The sequence below is a fragment of the Tamandua tetradactyla genome, chromosome 7, assembly GCF_023851605.1.
Source record: "Tamandua tetradactyla isolate mTamTet1 chromosome 7, mTamTet1.pri, whole genome shotgun sequence".
NCBI classification, from domain to species: Eukaryota; Metazoa; Chordata; class Mammalia; order Pilosa; family Myrmecophagidae; genus Tamandua; species Tamandua tetradactyla.
In genome coordinates this window covers 164,673,213-164,693,025 of record NC_135333.1, presented here as the reverse complement: position 1 = coordinate 164,693,025, position 19,813 = coordinate 164,673,213, and the positions used below count along the sequence as shown (strand labels likewise).

At 38.5% G+C, this 19,813-nt stretch overlaps 1 protein-coding gene across 5 annotated transcripts in view; it reads left to right on the top strand.

The window, feature by feature from the left end:
• The window catches only part of NR2C1 (nuclear receptor subfamily 2 group C member 1), a 74,132-nt gene that overhangs the window by 14,854 nt on the left and 39,465 nt on the right, over nt 1–19,813 (top strand). The window contains exon 2 of one of the 5 annotated variants that reach the window (XM_077111634.1): nt 14,401–14,485. The exons of 3 other annotated variants lie outside the window; for them this stretch is intronic. The gene's annotated coding sequence lies outside the window, so the exon portion shown is untranslated. Of the gene's footprint in view, nt 1–4,025; nt 7,149–14,400; nt 14,486–19,813 lie in introns of those variants that run through there. One more of the 5 variants, XM_077111633.1, reaches the window with a different exon arrangement.

Below are 19,813 nucleotides of genomic sequence, written 5' to 3'. Positions count from 1 at the left end.
AGAGAGCCCTGAAAGCAGCCTGTTTCTGCATTCGGGGCAGTTGCAACCCGTGTAATCCCAGCGCTGAGCCCAGAGGCAACGAAGCCTCCGTAGAAACAGCCGCAGAAGGCTCTGTTTCGTCCCCTTTCCTCTTTTTCAGTCAGCCCAATCGGCGACTTCCACCTTGATCAGTTTCGTTTGAGCTGAGGGCCTATTTTTAGTAGTCAGAAGTTGTTCATTAATGCCAGTATTGGTGTTAGGTTGGGCTCAGTCTCTACTACTGTTGGAGACTCTTTCCTTTCCCTCCGGGAAGTCGCCTGTGGGGGAGGGTCGCCAGCCGCCGCGGCTTGGGAAACCACTGTTCTGAGGCTCCCAGCCAGCTCGGGAAGCCGCATGTGTGGAAGGAGGTGCAGTCGCCGGCCACCGTGACTTGGGGAACCGCTGTTCCGAGGCTCCCTGCCGGCCCTGGAAGCTGCGCGTGGGGGAGGGGCGCCGGCCACCGCAGCTTGGGGAACCGCCGATCCAAAGCTCCCAGCAGGCCCGGGAAGCCGCGTGTGGGAGGGCCACCACAGCTTGGGGAACCGCTGATTCGAGGTTCCCAGCTGGCCCGGGAAGCCGCGTGTGTGGAAGGGGCTGTGTGGTCACTGGCCACCGCGGCTTGGGTAACCGCTGTTCCGAGGCTCCCAGCTGGCCTGGGAAGCCGCACGTGGGAGAGGGGCGCCGGCCGCCACGGCTTGGGGATCCATCGATCCAAAGCTCCCAACAGGCCTGGGAAGCCGTGTGTGGGAGGACCGTCGCGGCTTGGGGAACCTCCGATCCAAAACTCCCAGCCGGTCTGGGAAGGAGGAAGGAAGGGGCTCTGGCCGCCAGTCGCCGCGGCCCGGGGAAGCGCGTGCCTCTCGGGGACCTCACCACAGCGGAGTCTCTTAGCCGGTCCAGCCGGTCCAGAATGGGGTACGCTGTGTGTCTGGTCTCTGTCGTGGCTCCGGGAGCTGTTATGTACTGTTTCTAGTTCTTTAGTAGTTGTTCTGGAGGAGGAACTAAGACCCGCGTGCCTTACTAAGCCACCATCTTCTCCGGAAGTCTCAGAACTTTTAACTTTTATCACATTCTCAAGGGGATGTCTGACACACTTCATGCACCACCAAAAATAAAAAAAAGAAATGTTTTATATTGTCATTTCAAATATTTTTTACTATGAAGAAATATATTTTGCATTCATGACTCAGCACACACACATATAAAATGGAAATAAGGCATCATTAAACTATTCTTACCCTTATCACACCTGATGTACTATTTTCTATTCTCTTCTTTTTTTTTTAAAGAATTCTGGTCATGACCTGCTAAATTAATTTCTTCATCTATCAGTGCCTCACAACATACATTTTCTGAAATATTTCTTTGTATACCCACATCCTAGATTCAGTTGATGAGAATGATACTGGATGGGGGAAAAAAGGGGGTGGGGTGAATGTTGGGAAAAGCAAATGAACTGTATCTGATGTGAACAGAGAATGAGTCAAAAAGGATTCTTAACATTTTGAACTCAGTTTGAGGACGAGGATGCCATTAATTTTTTTCCATTTCTTTTGGGGAAATGTGTGGTGATAAGAGCAAACTAAACGTGATCAAAGAGATCAGGGTTAGAAATATAGGAATAGGTGTCCTCTCTATGTTAATTAGCTCTTGAGGTGTAAAGGCAGTATCCCAATGTTTTCCTTTGCCCCTCAACCTGATACTAATACTTAATTTTAATACCTAACCCAGATATCTCTTCTATAAGATATTCTCAATCCTTTTTACTTTGATCTGGCTCCTCTTCTGAGCTCCTTCTGTTCACTTATTGAGCTCTTTATCCATTGAGCTAATTTTCATGGAATACCTCTTCCCTGTAGGAGACTAGTGGCCGTTGGTATGGATATTTTCACATAAATTTAATGTTTATGGCAGCCTCAGCAGCCTTTTGAAGAGAACATCACCCTGATGGTACCTTAATGTTGGACTTCTAGTCTCAAAATCATGAGTCAATAAATTCCCATTATTTAAGCCAACCCACCCCAGGGTATTTTCTTGAGCAGCCAGGAAAGTAAAACAGATTTGGTATGAGGAGAATGGGGTGCTGCTACTGCAAATACCTGAAAATGTGGGAATGGCTTTGAATTTGGGCCATTGGCAGAGGCTGAAAGAGTTATGAGGGGCTTGATAGAAAAGGCCCAGATTGCTTTGAAGAGACTGTCAGTAGAAATATGGACACTAAAAGCACTTCTGATGTGCCCTTAGAAAGAAATGAAAAACTGGAGGAAAAGCAACCCTTATTTTAAAGTGGAAGAGAACTTGACAAAATTGAGTTCTAATGTTGGGTGGAAGTCAGAACTTGAAAGTGTTGAGCTTGCATATTTAGGAAATTCCCAGCTAAGCATGGAAGGTACAGCCTGGCTTCTCCTTGCAGCTTATTCTGAAATGTGAGAGAAAAGGGATAAACAAAAAACTGCACTCTTAAACACAAACAAACCAGAAATTGATGGTTTGGAAAACTCCCAGCCTATCCAGTGGAATGCTGTAAGAGTAGGGCCAGAAGCCACTCTATCAGAGACCTCCCAGAGCTTCTTGAAGGCAAGTTCCTGGAGAATAGGACTCCCTATGAGAGTTTAACTGAACATGGATCCAGTCGGCCATTTCAGTAAAGTCAGGATTGGAAATACAGTTATGCTGGAAAGATCTGTGGATGTTCTATGGCCTCCTGGAGAATAGGGCTCCCTATGAGAGTTTAACTGAACATGGATCCAGTCGGCCATTTCAGTAAAGTCAGGATTGGAAATATAGTTATGCTGGAAAGATCTGTGGATGTTCCTATGGCCTGGTGGTTTGGACTCCTGTGAACTGAAAGCAATACCAGTAAGGTTTTTGCAAAATTTGTATGAACAGAAACAACACCAGCCTGGACTGAAAGGAACAGAGAAGAGATGAATTGAAGGAAAAATTCCATCTCTGTTTCAGCCAGCTAGCTTCTCCTGGGGAATTAATGAAACTTTCACTGATAACCCTCATCAGAGTTCCCAGCTTGAGGCCTGCCCTGGGGAATTCAGACTTGCCCATCCCCACAGTCATGTGAACCAAGTACTATAGTAAATCTTATAATATTGACATATAAAAAAAAAGCACACAAAGAGACGCTTGTTTTCATTAGCTATAAGGAAAATGCAAATAAAGACTGCAGTGAGATATCACCTCACACCTATAAGAATAGCTGCTATTAAACAAAGCTACAAATGTTGGAGAGGATATGGAGAATTGGAGCATTTATGCACTGCTGGTGGGAATGTATAATGATACAGCTGCTATGGAAGACAGTTTGATGGCTCCTTGGAAAAATAAATATCAACGCGGCAATACCACTACTCAGTGTATTCCCAGAGGATCTGAAAATAGTGACACAAATGGACTCTTGCACTCCAGTGTTCATAGCAGCATTATTCACAATTGCCAAAAGATAGAAACAGCCCAAGTACCCATCAACAAACAAGTGGATCAACAAAATATGATAGAATATTATGCAGCAGTAAAATGAAATGAATTCCTGAAGCATATGACATGAATGAACCTTGAAGTATATAATACTTAGTGAAATAATGTGGATAATGTAGAATATAGGGAATCTAGAGATACACAGAAACTAGAGATGGTTGAACACTTACTTAATGAGGTTGAATTTAAATGTAAGGAAATGGGTAGGAGTGAAGGTTATTTATTAGTGGGTTTAGAACTAATATTGCCATCTTGAAGGTGAACATGATTGAAAGGGATTGTATAGAGCCATGTATCTCACTGAGTATTATAAATTTAAATTCTTGCATGGACTACCTCAAAGGTATAAATCTTATACAAAGAGTCAATAATAGTTGGGTATAGAGGAAAAACTATTGCAAGCTATGGGCTGTGTTTAACAGGAAGACAATCAACAGTACCACAGCAATACCGGGGGCAAATAATTGGGGCTGGGAAGTCGGGGAGACAAGAGCTAAGGGGAGGTTTTGATTTTCTGTTTAGTGATTGTGTACTTTTTGGTTATTTTTCACTTGGGAGCAGTGAAAATTGTCTAAAATTGAGAATGTTGATGATTGTACAACTAAGTGAGGAGAATTCGAGACATGGATTGTGACTTTGGACATTAGGCTTGATGCCCAAGAGATGAAGGTGGCTGAGGGATACATTGACTGAGAAGTAGAATGGTGAACTGTGCTGTGTACATATGATGGAATAGTGTACACCTACAGAAAGGGATGAAGTTTTGAGGCATGTAACAAGTTGAATGAACCTTGGAGACATTGTGTGGTGCAAAATAAGCCAGAAACAAAAGGACAAATATTGTATGGTCTCTTCTAGGAAATACCTATAAGAAAATTGGAGTCTAGATTATAAGCTCTTATAGCAGTCACATTTTGTCTGGAACTGTATATATTATTTCTAGATTTTGAGACACTGTGCTATATACGTATAACTTGTTTTCTCCCTGGAACTTTGACTACCTGTGTGATACCTAAGACTCAAAGTTGGAGTTCTGCAGCTCTGAAAGACCCCATTGCTACATACAACTGTTAAAGAAACCAAAAAAGAGATAAGACTTCAATTAGAGATAAGAATGAAGCTGATCAGTTCAGGATCAAGGTAAGTCAGAATATAGGGGTAAGGAAGACATTGCCTGTATTTTAGAACTTCACCTACTATATTAGACTAAAGGAAGAGAGATTTATTTTATTCAAAACTTAAGTTTTCTGTAGCACATAATCTAACTCAACCTGACTGGATAGTTCATTTAAACAACCCAAGCACATTGAGCCCAGAATGGGAACAAGGATTGTAAATTTGTATAGCTTAATGAAATACCCAGGTATATCCCAGAGTATCTTGGGCAGATAATTTAAAAATATTGCCGAAGTCCCTTGAAGAACAGCAGAAAAAATATAGTATTATTAAGCTGTGCCACTGGGGAAACCCCTGATATTCATTTAAACATTAGGGACCCCCCAAGTCAGTATGCCAAGCCCTTGGTCATAGGGCTTGCTTTTTTGAGGCTAATTTCTATAGTGGAGAAGAAGCCTACCTATGGTTTTACCTACATGTTACTTCCAGAAAACCTCTTCTGTTGTTCAGATGTTGCCTCTCTCTCTAAACTCAACTCTGCAAGTAAAATCATTACCCTCCCCTTCTATGTAGGACCTGACGTCCAGGGATGAAAGTCTCCCTGGCATCATGGGACATGGCTCCCACAGATGAGCTTGGTCCTGGCACCATGGGATTGACAATATCTTCCTGACCCAAAGGAGGAAATTTTTACAAAATAAGGTATCAGTGACTGAAAGAGTTCAAATAGAGTAGAGAGGCTATTCCTATGCAAGCTTCAACTAAATATTGCTTACTATGGTTTGCCATAGACCAACCAACATCATTTCTATTAGCCCTTATGAGCAGCCAGGGGAGTATCTGAGATTCTACAAAATTTTCATGCACTTAGATTATTTTCAAGGAACCTACAATCTCCAGTTGGGTTCGTAAGGCAGATAAGTCCTGAAACTCAGAGGGGCCAGCCTCTCCAAGAGCGTCAAGTAGTTCCATCCCCCTATCCCATATTATCGACACCGTTTTTCCAACATGAAAAGGTTAGAACAGGCATAACCCAAATACCCCTAAAGATTGGGAGAAGGATCAAACTAGAAGGAGGAGTTATAATGGAGAAGATAGGTTTTAACAAAGAAGTACTACTGCTAAATCATTATACCGATAATTCTTTTAGTCTCCAGTGTCTTGGACCAGTTAGAAGGTAGAACCTGAAATGGTGGGACTACAACCCCTACCAAATTCTGAAATCTGTTGTATAACTACTTGTTACAATGAACTTTGAAATTTATTGCTTTTTTTGTGTATATGTTTTATTTCACAATAAAAAATGTTTGAAAAAATAAATTTTAAAAAATCCTTTTTTCCTACTAAAATATAAGCTTTTATGGGGACAGAGATCCTTTCTGACTTGCTCACTGTTATGTCCCCATGTCATTTTCTCCTTATCAGGCATCACTGTGCTTGAAATTAAGTTTCAGGAAATACTTGCTCAGTTACGATATAAATACTAGACACTGTGCTAGACATTAGATACTCATTGAGAAAATTGGACAGTCATTGAAAAATTGCATAGTTCTTTTTTTTACAAGTCCATTATGTCAGATGGGCAGCTATACAAATAAATACCGGGAAATAACTGGGTGTTTTGGAAGATGAGGGCAAAGTGGGCCACAGATGAGGGAGTGCTTAATTTTCTGATTACAGTAATAGGTAATTCATTCAAAAAAGAGTAAATAAAATGAGTGACCCATTAATTCTCCACCTAGAAAAATCACCGTTAATATTTGAGAATGTTTCATTTTAGTCTGTTCAGATTTTGCTTAGTTGAAATGATGCTATAATTGTAATAGGTTGAATTGTGTACCCCATTGTGCTGTTTTGAAATGGTTATATACCCCAGAAAAGCCATGTTCTTAATCCTGATCCAATTTTGTGGGGACAGACCTGTTGTTTGGGTGGGACTTTTTGATTAGATGGAGATGACCTATACAAGGAAGGTTTTAATTAGTTTATTGGATTCTTTAAACGAGTCAGCACAGAGAGCAGAGAATTCAGATGCTTGGAGATAGACAGAAGAAATTCAGAGAGGACATGACTGGAACCATGAGGTGAAAGCAACAAAACCCAGAAGCAAAAGTCCAGACTTAGCCATGTGCCTCCCAGCTGACCCAGAGAAACCCTGTGCCGTCGGAGTGCTCCAGTCAGTCAGGCCGGCTGGCACACCGGGTGGGGTTGGGGAGCGAGCTCGCGGAAATTAACCTGGGAAGCCGAAGCCGGCGCCTATCCCCTGCCGGCGGTCACGCGAATGATGTCCTCACAGAGGCCGAATGTGGGTTTAAGCTTTTATTGTTACAGCCGGGATGGGTCACCCGGGGAACCCGAGAGGTGGGACATGGGACAGCGTGCAGGCTGCACGACGACCCCGCGAAGACCCAGGGCTGAGGGAGCGCTGGGCTTAAGTACACTCGGCGGGGGGTGGGGTTAAGGGCTCACACGTCAAGAGGAGGCAGCCACTCACACAAGCTTAGCGGCAGTTGCTAGGCAGAAGGGTATGTTTCGGGGATAGGGAAGTATAGAGAATAACAGGAAGGCCTGTGGTTTTGTGGTGGGCTATGGAAATGGGCGGTCTATGACAAGAGGGGGAAGGGGGGGACAGTGAGCTAGGTTACAGATATGGGGGGCAGAGAGTGAACCTAGAGAGGGAGAGAAACATTAAAAAATTTTAAGTTTGGCTAGGCTCCAGTCCCTGAGAAATATGCCACAACCCTGGATGCTGCCTTTCCTCTGAGAAGTTATCTTCTTGTTGGCACCTTAATTTGGACATTTTCACAGCCTTAGAGTTGTAACTTATAACTTAATAAATCCCTCTCTATAAAAACCAATCCATTTCTTGTATATTACATTCCGGCAGCATTAGCACACCAAAAACAACCAGCAAACATTGTGTTAATGTGAAGCCATTGTAAATAGGACCTCTTGAAAATGTTATTTTTAGTTAGGTCTGGCTCAAGTGAATGAGGCTGGATCTTAATCCAGCCTAGATTACTGAAGTCCATTATAAGCAGAAGTCGTTCAAACATAATAAGAAAAAGCCACATGGAGAAAAAGAAATTGAGCATGAACCCAGAATAGAAAGGGGAGGAATTGCCCTGTGATGGGGAAACCAAGGAACCTAAGGATGACCACATCTCCAGAATGTTATCAACCCTAGGAGAAAGGAGGCCTTTTTTGCCTCTAAAAGTGAGCCAATAACATTCCAGTTGTTAAGCCAATCTATTGTGAGGTATTTATCATAGCCTGAAAACTATGACAGTAAATTAAGTTGTATTTCTTACTTTTTCATTTTATTTGTCATAAGCATTTTTCTTCATTATTGAACATTTTTCTTAGCCATGATTTTTATTCAATTTTATTGGGATATATTCACATGCCATATAATCATACGAAGTGTACAGTCAGTGGTTCACAGTATCATATAGTTGTACATTCTCACCATAATCAACTTTTTAATATTTTCATTACTCCAAAAAGAATAAAAATAATAAAGAACACCCAAAACATCCCATACCCCTTACTCCCACCTATTTTTTTTCTTTTAGTCTTTATTTCTTTATCTGTCAATACACAAGATAAAGGGAATGTTAATCCTAAGATTTTCACACTCACAGTCATACCGTGAAAGCTCTATAATTATACAATCATCGTTAAAAATCAAGGCTACTGGATTACAGTTCAACAGTTTCAGGTATTTCTTTATACCTATTCTGAAAAAGTCTGATCAGGTAAACACAAGCTAAAAGTTTAGAATAAGTTGAACCAAGTGTCAGAGAAGAGCCTTAACACAAAATCAGTTACCCTAGGCAAGAGAGAAACTGACCTTCAGAGAAAACTCATCAAGATAACCAGATGCCTAGACATCAGGAAAAAATTACCAGCTATACTAAGAAACAGGACCCAGTCAAAGGAACAAATTAAACCTTAGGAGGAAACAGAATTTGGAACAAGTAATCAAAACTATTCAAACATGTCTCCTAAATCAGTTAAAAAAATCAGGAGATTCTTTTAGTTTGCTAAAGCTGACAGAATGCAACACACCAGAGGTAGATTGGCTTTTAATAAGGGGATTTACTTAGTTAAAAATGTATAGTTCTTCAGATGAAAGGCAGCTAGTTTTCATCTGGGTTTCTCTGTTAATGGAAGGCTCATGGCCTTCACTCTTGGCTTCTAGGTTCTAATGGCTTCCCCTGGGGGATTCCTTTCTGCATCTCCAAACATCTGGGCTGAGCTGCGAGTGCTGAGATGAGGTATTCTGAGTTGCTGAGCTCGCTTCTGATTTCTCTTTTTTAAGCCTCCAGCTAATTAAACCTCATTCATTGTAGAAGGCACTCCCCTTAGCTAAATGCAAATGTAATCAGCCATAGATGAACTTCATATACTGAAATTTAAGTCCACAGAAATAGAACAACTGGGCATCATCACCTCGCCAAGTTGACACCTAAAACTAACTACCACAGAGGTGAAGAAAAATATGGCTAAAGAGATAGAGGATATTATGACACTGTATGTGAAAAGAATTTGAAAATATAAAAAGAAACTTAACAGAAATTGCAGGAATGAAAGGCATAATAGAAGAGAGTAAAAACACATTTAGAGGCATGCAACAGCAGATTTGAGCATATAAAAGAGAAAATCAGCTATTTAGAAGATGGAACAATCAAAATCTTACAGACAGAAGAACAGCTAGAGAAAAGAATGGGAAAAAATGGAGTAGGGATATGAAAGACAGCACGAAAGACAAAAACACATGTATCCTGTGTGTCCCCAAAGGAGAAAAGAAGGGAAAGGGAGCAGAAAGAATATTTGAGGAAATAATGGCTGTAAATTTCCTTAATGAAAATATAAATATACATGTCCAAGAAATGCAACGTGATCCAATCAGAATAATTTTTTTTTTTTGCTGGGGTTGCATGGAATTGAACTTGGTTCTCCCACATAGCAGCCCAGCAATATATCACTGAAACACATCTGCACCCCAGAATAAATTGTAATAGATCTACTCCGAGATACATAGTAATCAAAATGTCAAATGCCAAAGATAGAAAGAATCCTGAAAATAGCAAGAGAAAAGCGATTCATCATATAGAAAGGAACTGCAATAAGACTAACTGCTGATTTGTCTTGAGAAACCATGGAGGTGAGAATGCAGTGGTATAATATGCTTAAAGTACTGAAAGAGAAAAACTGCCAGCTGAGAATACATTATCCAGCAAAACTGTCCTAAAAAATGATGGGGAGTTTAAAATATTCACAGAAAAACAGAGAAAATTTGTCAATAAGTCTGCCCTACAAGAAATACTAAAAGGAGTTCTGCAGGTTGAAAGGAAAAGACAGGAGAGAGAGGCTTGGAGGAGAGGGTAGAAATGAAGATTATTAGTAAAGGATATTTAAGGGTATAAAGAGAAACAAAAAAAAGTATAACATATAAAAACCAAAAGATAAAATGGCTGAAGTAGGTACTGCCTTTACAGTAATGACATTGAATGTCAATCAAAAACACAGATTGGTAGAATGGATAAGAAAATATGGCCCATCTATGTGCTGTCTACAAGAGTCACTTTAGACCCAAAGGTACAAATGGTTGAAAGTGAAAGGTTGGAAAAAGATATTCCACTTAAACAGTAACCAAAAAAAGTGTTGGGATAGCTATATTAAGATCAGATAAAATAGACTTTAAATGCAAAAATCTTATAGAAGACAAAGATGGAGACAATATATTAATAAAAGGGGCAGTCCACCAAGGAAGAAAAACAATCATAACGATGCACCTAAACAGGGTGCCCCAAAATACCTGAGGCAAACACTGGCAGAACCGAAGGAAAAAATAGATGTCTCTGCATTGATAGCTGGAGATTTCAATATGCTACTTTCATCAATAGATAGACCATCGAGTCAGATCAATAAAAAAAATGGAGAATATTATTAATGAACTTGACCTAATAGACATATACAGAGCACTGTATCCGAAAGAGCAAGATATACTTTCTTCTCAAGTGTTCATGGCTCATTCTCCAGGATAGAACACATACTGAGTCACAAAACAAGCTGTAATAAATTTTAAAAGATTGAAATTGGGTGGGCCATGGTGGCTCAGTGGCAGAGTTCTCGCCTGCCATGCTGGAGACCTGAGTTCGTATCCCAGTGCCTGCCCATGTAAAACAAAACAAAACAAAACAAAAGATTGAAATTATACAAAGCACTTCCTCTGATCATAGTGGAATAAAGCTGGAAATCAGTAACAGGCAGAACTATAAAATTTTACAAATCAATGGAGCTTAAACAACATTCTGAATCAATGGGTCAAAGAAAAACAGTCATTGCTGGACAGAATTTAAATTGGTGCAGCCATTGATTAGATTATCACCACAGAAATGTGGCGCACCCGATTGTGGGCATTAACTTTTGATTAGAGGGAGATGTGACTCCACCCAATCCAGGTGGATCTTGATTAGTTTACAGGAATCTTTTAAAAAGAGGAAACATTTTAGAAAAAACTTCAGAGCCAGGAGAGCCCACGCAGTCAGAGACATTTGGAGATGAAGAAGGAAAATGCCCCGAGGGGAGCTTCATGAACCAAGAAACCTAGAGAGAAAAAGCTAGCAGATGTCACCATGTTTGCCACGTGCTTTTCAGTTGAGAGAGAAACCTTCATGTCACCAGCCTTCTTGAACCAAAGTATCTTTCCCTGTATGCCTTGGACATTTCTATAGCCTTGCTTTAAGTTGGACATTCTCACAGCCTAAGAACTGTAAAACTTGCAATAATAAATTAATAAATTCCCCTTTTTAAAAGCCATTCTTTTTCTGGCATATCACATTTCAGTAGCTTACAAACTTAAACAGGAGGTATATATTGCTAGAATAAAAGTTAAGAGATTAAACATAGGACTATACAGCACAATGAATCTTAGATAATGGACTATAGCTAATAGCATAAGAATGTTCTTTCATAGATTATAAGATGACGAGGTGGTAATTATAGAATGGTATATGGAGAAAAATGCACCTAATGTAAATAATGGATGATAAATAGAACTATTTTAATAATCTTTCCTGAATTGTAACAAGTGTGTAACTACTTTTTTAAAAATATAATTATTTTTAAAAGTTCAGTCATCAGTAGTAACAAACATTCCACACCATTGCGACGTGTATGGGTGTTGGGATTGTGTAAAGGTATCCTGTATTTTAGCATAGTTTTGTTTACTCAGAATTTCTCTAATAAAAAAGAAATTGTGACTTTATAACGGTACCACAATAGAGATGGAGTGAATGACAGTAATAAGGCATTTTAAACTGTTATATACTTGGTTTATATGATTCTTAAAGGAAGAGTTTTTACATAAAGGTAAGGAGTATTATGGTTTAGAGGTGGTATTTAGAGGAATGTGGCAGGAAATAAGCAGCTTTATTTAGACAGCTACCGCAGTCTTGAGATTTGTACATATTATATTACAGCTGTCATACATAGATATTCAAAATAACAATTTCATGCTCATTTGCCTGTTTGGGGAATTATTTTCATTAAGAATAGTGATTTCTTTGAAATTTGTGCTTTCTTTAAAAAGCATTCAAGACTATATGTCTCTCTTCTCTGCTACTGAATTCCCCTTCACGAGCCTCCTCATTCCTTTTAAAGCTGGGAATAAAGCTTGTATTGGCAACTCAGATCTCATTTAATCCTTTCAGAACTCTATCAATATTCCTTCCCCATCAGGAAAATACTATGTATTGGTACACTATGGTATAACTGGCATCCCCTAATATCTTTTGTTTCATGAGGAAGTACAGTAGCAGAGCCCTTAAAACTCCAGTATTCAAGTTTTTAATAGTGAGTATTGCAGGGTTATCTTGCCCTCTTTTTTATGCCTCTTTACCAATTTAAAAAGTTCAAAAAGTATTAGATGGTATGTTTGGGGGAGGATATTGAAATTAATTTTATTTAGAGAGTTCTCTTAAAGCTTTTGAGATTATTTAAAGCAGTGTAGCTGTAAAACTAAAACTGATTTACTAACGAACTCACAAGTCAAGAAATTTGAAGGATGTTGGTCTAGATACGGCCAAAACTAGACCTCCTGATGTAGTATTTTGAGAAAAAAGGGTTTTTTTCCCTTTTGTTTTTGGGATTTATCCAACTGAAAAGAAGAAACTATAGTCAGTGGTGAATTAAATTTTTTAGTAGCTTAATGTGTTCAGTGTTCAGTGGACTTCTGGCTGATGAATCTGTGTATCAATAGTAGAAATGTTGTAGTATTTACATGACTTATAATGAGTGCATCAATAACCGTTTTTGTGATAGTACCCGTCCTTTGAGATAACAGGGTCTCCAAAATCGTAAGTTGCCAATCATAATAGACTTTCCCTTCTTCCCTTCCCCTGACTCACCCGTAATCATTAATCCAAGATTTGAGCACCTTACCTCAACTGGGCCAATCAGAATCCATTAACAGGATTTAAAAATTGGCATTAGAGAAGACTCTTTTTCTGGTGCTTCTTTACAAGGTTGAAAGTTTGAAGCCACATAGAGAGTAGTTGAGAATATGAATGAGAGATTTCTGACAGTTTCTGATTTTCTACCTCCAATTTTTCCCAAAATCAACTCTACCACGATCCTAGAAGCCTAGCAGTTTGGTTATATGTTTATTTCTCCTCCCCTACTTTTTATTATTACTATTTTTTTGCTTTAAATTAGTGGAAGTTGAGATAATGTCACAACATTAACTATTATACTCTTATTAATATCTGTTTTTATGTTCTTTACCTATTTCATGCTTATCTGTTTGATCATTTTCCCTCATCTTTTTTTTTACTTTTGTATCAAATTAAATAATCATAACTATCCTTGGCAAGTTCAGAATTTTAATAAAATTTAATGAATTTTGATACAATGTATATTTTAGGTAGATACTCTTTTGGAAAATGGTGAAAGCATTTAAAAATGAGCAAGATTGTAGGATGTATTTGCATAACTTTATGGATCTATTTACGTATATACTATGGTCATGGACAGTTTAGGGAAGGAAATAAGTAATGATGAAAATAAAGTTATAGACTTGACTTTCTGTAACTGTATCTGTGCCTTCTTAGACTTGAATCTTAGTATAAGTTATTGAACTGCTTGACAGACAGGCAGAAAGTTTAACAAATAGAATATGATAAATAGTTTTTGGTCACAATAGAAGATGTGTTTTGTTGTGGAGGAATAGAAATGGGAAGGATCATTTTGGTCTTCTTGTCTGAATCTGCTCCCCAGATTCATCTCATTCCTCTTTAACCCAGCACAGATATAAGTGTACAGTCATTGAGGCAAATGTTCTAAAAACTTTCCCTAAGCATTATCTTGTTAATCAGTTTGGGTGTATGAAGCTATAGAGATGTGAGAAAAGGGCTCTAGATTAATGCAGTGATCCACAGGATTTGTGTAGAAGTAAAATGAAGTTGACGTGTTGGATCACAAAATGGAATATCCAAATATATGAATCTATTTTTTCTGAGGAGGATGGCTATCATTGATCACATTCCTAAAGGAGTCTGTAATTCCAACAAAGTTAAGAACCCATTGCAGAGGATTTGGGGGAGATGGCAGAGTAGCAAGCTCCAGAAATTAGTCCCTTTTTATAAAACTATTGAACTGTCTGAATCAAGTGTTTTGGAATGTTGTAGTCTAGTGGAACACTTGAGGCATCCAGGGAATAGCTGAATGTAAAGACTGGTAAAAATGTGTTAATTACATCTTCCTGTTTAGTGGCTATGATCCCAATACCCCAGCTATGTGGAGCAGCTAGCTGTGGGGACTGCAGCCTGTTCTTGGAGCAGCTTGCTGGGCCAGGGTGAGTGATAAGGACCACATTCTCCAAAAATTGGATGTGTATGTTGTCTGATTACTTTTTGCTGCTGTTGATCATTGGGGGGGAGGGGCAGGCTGGCACAGAGTGTAGTCATTGTTTCAATTTCCAAAAGCTGAAGCAACTTCTTGCAATATAGGAGAGCTGAAGAGACATTATTCCCCCCCCTTTTTTTTCCTTTCCCCATTCTAGAGTAAAAGAACTTTGGAAAAGTCACAGACGGGCCACTCTAGACTTCAGCAAGCAAAAACCAGCAATCCCAGAGTACTGGGAGAATTAGATTTCCAGAGTTATACAATATAATATTCAGAAAGTACCATTTTCAACAAAAAAATATACCACATACAGAGAGGCAGGAAAGAATGGCCCATTCACAGAAAGGGAAAAAAAAAAGAATTTGACAAAAACCATACACTGACATTATTAGTTAAAATATTAAATCAGCTGTCTTAAATATGTTTTGTGAGCTAAAGGAAACCATTGACAAAGACAAGACCTAAAGGAAATGAGGAAAATGTTATTTGAGCAAAATAAAAAGATAGAAATTATAAAAAAGGAACTGATTAAATTCTGAGACTGAATAATTGAAATGAAAGTTCACTAGAGGGGTTCAACACCAGATTTGAGCTGGCAGAAGAAAGGATCAGTGTGCTATTTTGAAATTGTTCTATACCTCAGAAAAACCATGATCTTTTCCTAATCCAATCTTGTGTGGCCAGATCTATTGTTTAGGGTGGAAACTTTGATTGGATTGTTTCCATGGAGATGTGACATACCTAGTTGTGGGTGTGACCTTTTGATTGGATTGTTTCATGGAAACGTGACCCCACCCATTCAAAGTGGTTCTTATTTAGTTTACTGGAATCTTTTAAAAGGGGAGACATTTTGGAGAATGCTCTAAGGAGACATTTGGAGATGCTTGAAGTGCAGACAGCGAGAGCCAATATAGACACAGATTTCTGGAGATGCGTTAGTTGTTGAGAGAGCCATTTGAATCCAGAAGCTGGGAAAGAAGAACACTCCATCACCAGGAGATGCTAAGCTAAGAGATGAATCCCAGAGTGTTGCCCCAGAACAGCTAAGTGAGGGGCCACAAACACTTAAGAGAGGAAGCCACTGGAATAAGAAACTGAAAGCAACAGACCTGGAAACAAGGGACATCATCAGGCATACCAACATATGCACCATAGGAGTCCCAGAAGGACAAAAGAGAAAGAAAGGGACAGAAAAAGTATTTGAAGAAATAATGGTAAAAAACTTCCCATATCTGATGAAAAACATGAATATATATAGATATATATTGATATATATATCTATGTATGTATAGATATATATATCAACATATTCTAAGCAGAATAAACTCAAGGAGATTCACAGTGAAACACAGTAAGGTCAAGTTGTCAAATCCCAAGGACAGAAAATTTTGAAAGTAGGAGAGAAATTACTTGTTACATAAAAGGAAGGCATCCTCAATAACATAAACAGCCAGTTTATCTTCAGGAACCACAGAGTCAAATAGCAGCGGGATGAAATTTTTAAAGTTACAGTGGTGGGGGATGGAAATCCTGTCAACCATAAATTCAGGCAAAATTATCCTTCAAGAATGAAAAAGAAATTAAGATATTTACAGAAAAAGCTGAAGGCGCCTCCTAGAGGACCTGCCTTACAAAGGAAATGCTAAAGATAGTCCCTTCAGGCTGAATTAGAAGGACAGTAGAGGATGTGCTGGTTTGAAACTTTTGTACCATAGAAAAGCCATGTTCTTTTAATCCTAATCCATCTTGTGAGGTAGATCTGTTGTGATGTGGGATCTTTTGATTAGGTTGTCCATGAAGATGAGAGCCACTTAATTGTGGGATCTTTTTTTTTTAATGGCCCCTCTATATATTGTCTATAAGAGACTCACAAGACAGTGTAATAATTATAAACATGCACAGCTAACAACAGAGTCCAAAAATATACAAAGTAAAAAGCTGATAGAATTGAACGGATGATCAATGATGATAGTTGGAGACTTCAATACACCACTTTCAATAATGGATAGAGCCTCAAGAGAGAAAACTAATAAGGAAAAATAACAAACTCGAACAACATTGTAAACCAATTGGGCCTCACAGTCATATTTAGAACACTCCACTCAATATCAGCAGAGCATACATTCTTCTCAAGTCCACTTGGACCATTCCCCAGGGTGGATGGTATGTGAGGCCACAAGTTTCAGTAGCTTTAAAATTATTGAACTCATGCATAGTATCTTCTCTGATCACAGTGCAATGAAGCTAAAAATCAATAAGACAAGAAAGACTGGAAAATTTACAGATAGGTACAAATTAGCAGCACATTTCTAAACAACCAGCGGGTGACAGGAGAAATTACAGGGAAATTAGAAAGTACTTAGAGGCAAATGAAAACAAAGATACATACATACTTATGGGTTGCATAGAATGCAGTGCTCAGGGGGAAATTTATTAACTGTTAATGCCTATATTGAAAAAGATCACAAATCAATACTTTTAACTTCACACTTGGAGAACCAAAAAAGAAGCGTAAATAAACCCAAAATGAGAAGGATGAAAATAGTAAAAATTAGAGTGGAAATAAGTGAAATAGAGAATTGAAAAATCTGAAAATTCTTTCTTTGAAAAGATCAATAAAATCAACCAAACTTTAGCTAGACTGTAAAAAAAGAGAGGACACAAATAACTAAAATAAAAAATGAAAGGGGGACATTACTACAACCCTTAAAAAGACTGTTCTGTGAACAACTGTACACAAACATATTAGATAACTTAGATGAAGTGGACCAATATATATATATATATACATGCACCATTATATACACCAACAGTTTTGGTATCTATCAAATTACAAACAGGTACAATTTTATTTCATTTTCTATTGATGTAAAAAGTGAAAGTGACAATAATTAGCTTCTTCATTGCTCTACATTTTAGTTTTATAATGTAAAGGTGTTCTAGTTTGCTAGCTGCCAGAATGCAATATACCAGAAACAGAATGGCTTTTAAAAAGGGGAATTTAATAAGTTGCCAGTTTGCAGTTGTAAGGCTGAGAAAATGTCCTAATTAAAACAAGTTTATAGAAATGTTCAATCAAAGGCATCCATCCAGGGAAAGATACCTTGGTTCAAGAAGGCTGACGAAGTTCAGGGTTTCTCTCTCAAGTGAGAAGGGCACATGGTGAACACGGTCAGGGTTCCTCTCTCATCTGGAAGGGCACATGGTAAACACGGTGTCATCTGCTAACTTCTTCTCCTGGCTTCCTGTTTCATGAAGCTCCCCGGGAGGCATTTTCCTTCTTCATCTCCAAAGGTTGCTGGCTGGTGGACTCTGCTTCTTGCGGCTATGTCATTCTGCTCTGCTCTCTCTGAATCTCTTATTCTCCAAAATGTTTCCTCTTTATAGGACTCCAGAGACTTATAAAGACCCACTCCAATGTGAAGACATGTCGTCACCTAATCCAGCTTAACAACAACTCTTGACTAAATCACATCTCCAGGGAGATGATCTGATTACAGTTTCGAACATACAGTATTGAATAGGGATTATTCTGCCTTTACGAAATGGGATTCCTTTTGTGCTGGTTTGAAAGGATGTATGGACCCTAGAAAAGCCATGTTTTAATCAAAATCCCATTTCGTAAATGGGTTTAAAACATGGTTTTTCTAGGGTCCATACATCCTTTCAAACCAGCACAAAAGGGAAAGTCAAATCTTTATGTCTGTTAAACCATACATTTCATGGACAGATTCTTAGAAACACACACATTACCTAAACTGACTCAAGAAGATATAGAAAAACACAGCAAACCCATAACAAGAAAGAGATTAAATCAGTAATCAAAAACCTCTCAGCAAAAAAAAAGTCCAAGACCAGATGGCTTCATTGGTGGATTTTACCAAATATTCAAAAGAAGAATTAATATCAGTCCTCAAACTCTTCCACAAATAGAGAAGGGAACACTTCCTAACTTATTCTATGAGGCCAGTTTTATCCTCATACCAAGACCAGATAAAGCTAGCACAAGAAAAGAAAAATTGAGACTAATACTCCTTATAAATAAAAATACAATAATCTTCAACTGGCAGACCAAATCTAACAGCATATTCAAGGGATTATATACCATGATAAGTGAGCTTTGTTCCAGAAATTCAAGGGTATTTCAACATACCAAAATCAATCAAGGTAATTGTATTAGTTAGGGTTCTCTAGAGAAACAGAATCAACAGGGAACACTTGCAAATATAAAATTTATAAAAGTGTCTCACTTGACTATGGGAATGCAGATTCAAAATCCGCAGGGCAGGCTGTGAATCCGATGACTCCGTTGGAGGGTCTGGACAAACTCCATAGGAGATGCTCGCCAGCTGAAGCAGGAATAGAGCCTGTCTCTCCTCTTTAAGGAGAATTTAAGGAATCCTTAACAGGCTTCCCATGATTAGATTAAGCATCATTCATTGCAGAAGACACTCCCCTTTGGCTGATTACAAATGGAATCAGTTGTAGATGCAGCTGACGTGATCATGATCTGATTCTATGAAATGTCCTCATTGCAACAGACAGGCCAGCACTTGCCCAACCAGACAAACAGGTACCATAACTTGGCCAAGTTGACACATGAACCTGACCATAACAGTAATAGACCTCATTAATAAAATGAAAGAGAAAAAACTTATAATCCAGTTGATATAGGAATAGCATTTGACAAAATCCAACACCCTCATGATGGAAACACTCAGAAAACTAGGCATAGAATGGAACTTTTTTACCACCAATAAGAGCAAAAGAGACCGTGGTGATTAGATTCTCAGAAGTAGGCTTGTTTAAATAAATATGATTACATCCAATACTCTAAAATATTTATAGACTTATTTAAGGTGCTGATACATTTATCAAATGAAAAATGTTTATGATACATTGCAGAGGAGGTTATAGCATATAAAATAATCCCATTGTAAAAACTAGCAAAACATCAATTTTACCTGGGATGATGGGATTTTGAGGGCTTTTTAAAAAAATTTTAATTTTTTTTTTTTACCTCTACCCAGTCAATCCCTACCCCCTCAGGCAACCACTGTTCCAATTTCTTTTGTCGTAGATATTTTTCCTGCTGTAGACTTCCTGTAAGTCAAGACATGGTGTTCTACTTTGTTAGCTGCCTGAATGTGATATACCAGAAGCAGAATGGCTTTTAAAAAGGGGAATTTATTTAGTTGCAAGTTTACAGTTCTAAGGTCTAAGGCCATGAAAATGTACAAATTAAAGCAAGGCCATAGAAAGGCATCCATGGAAAGAT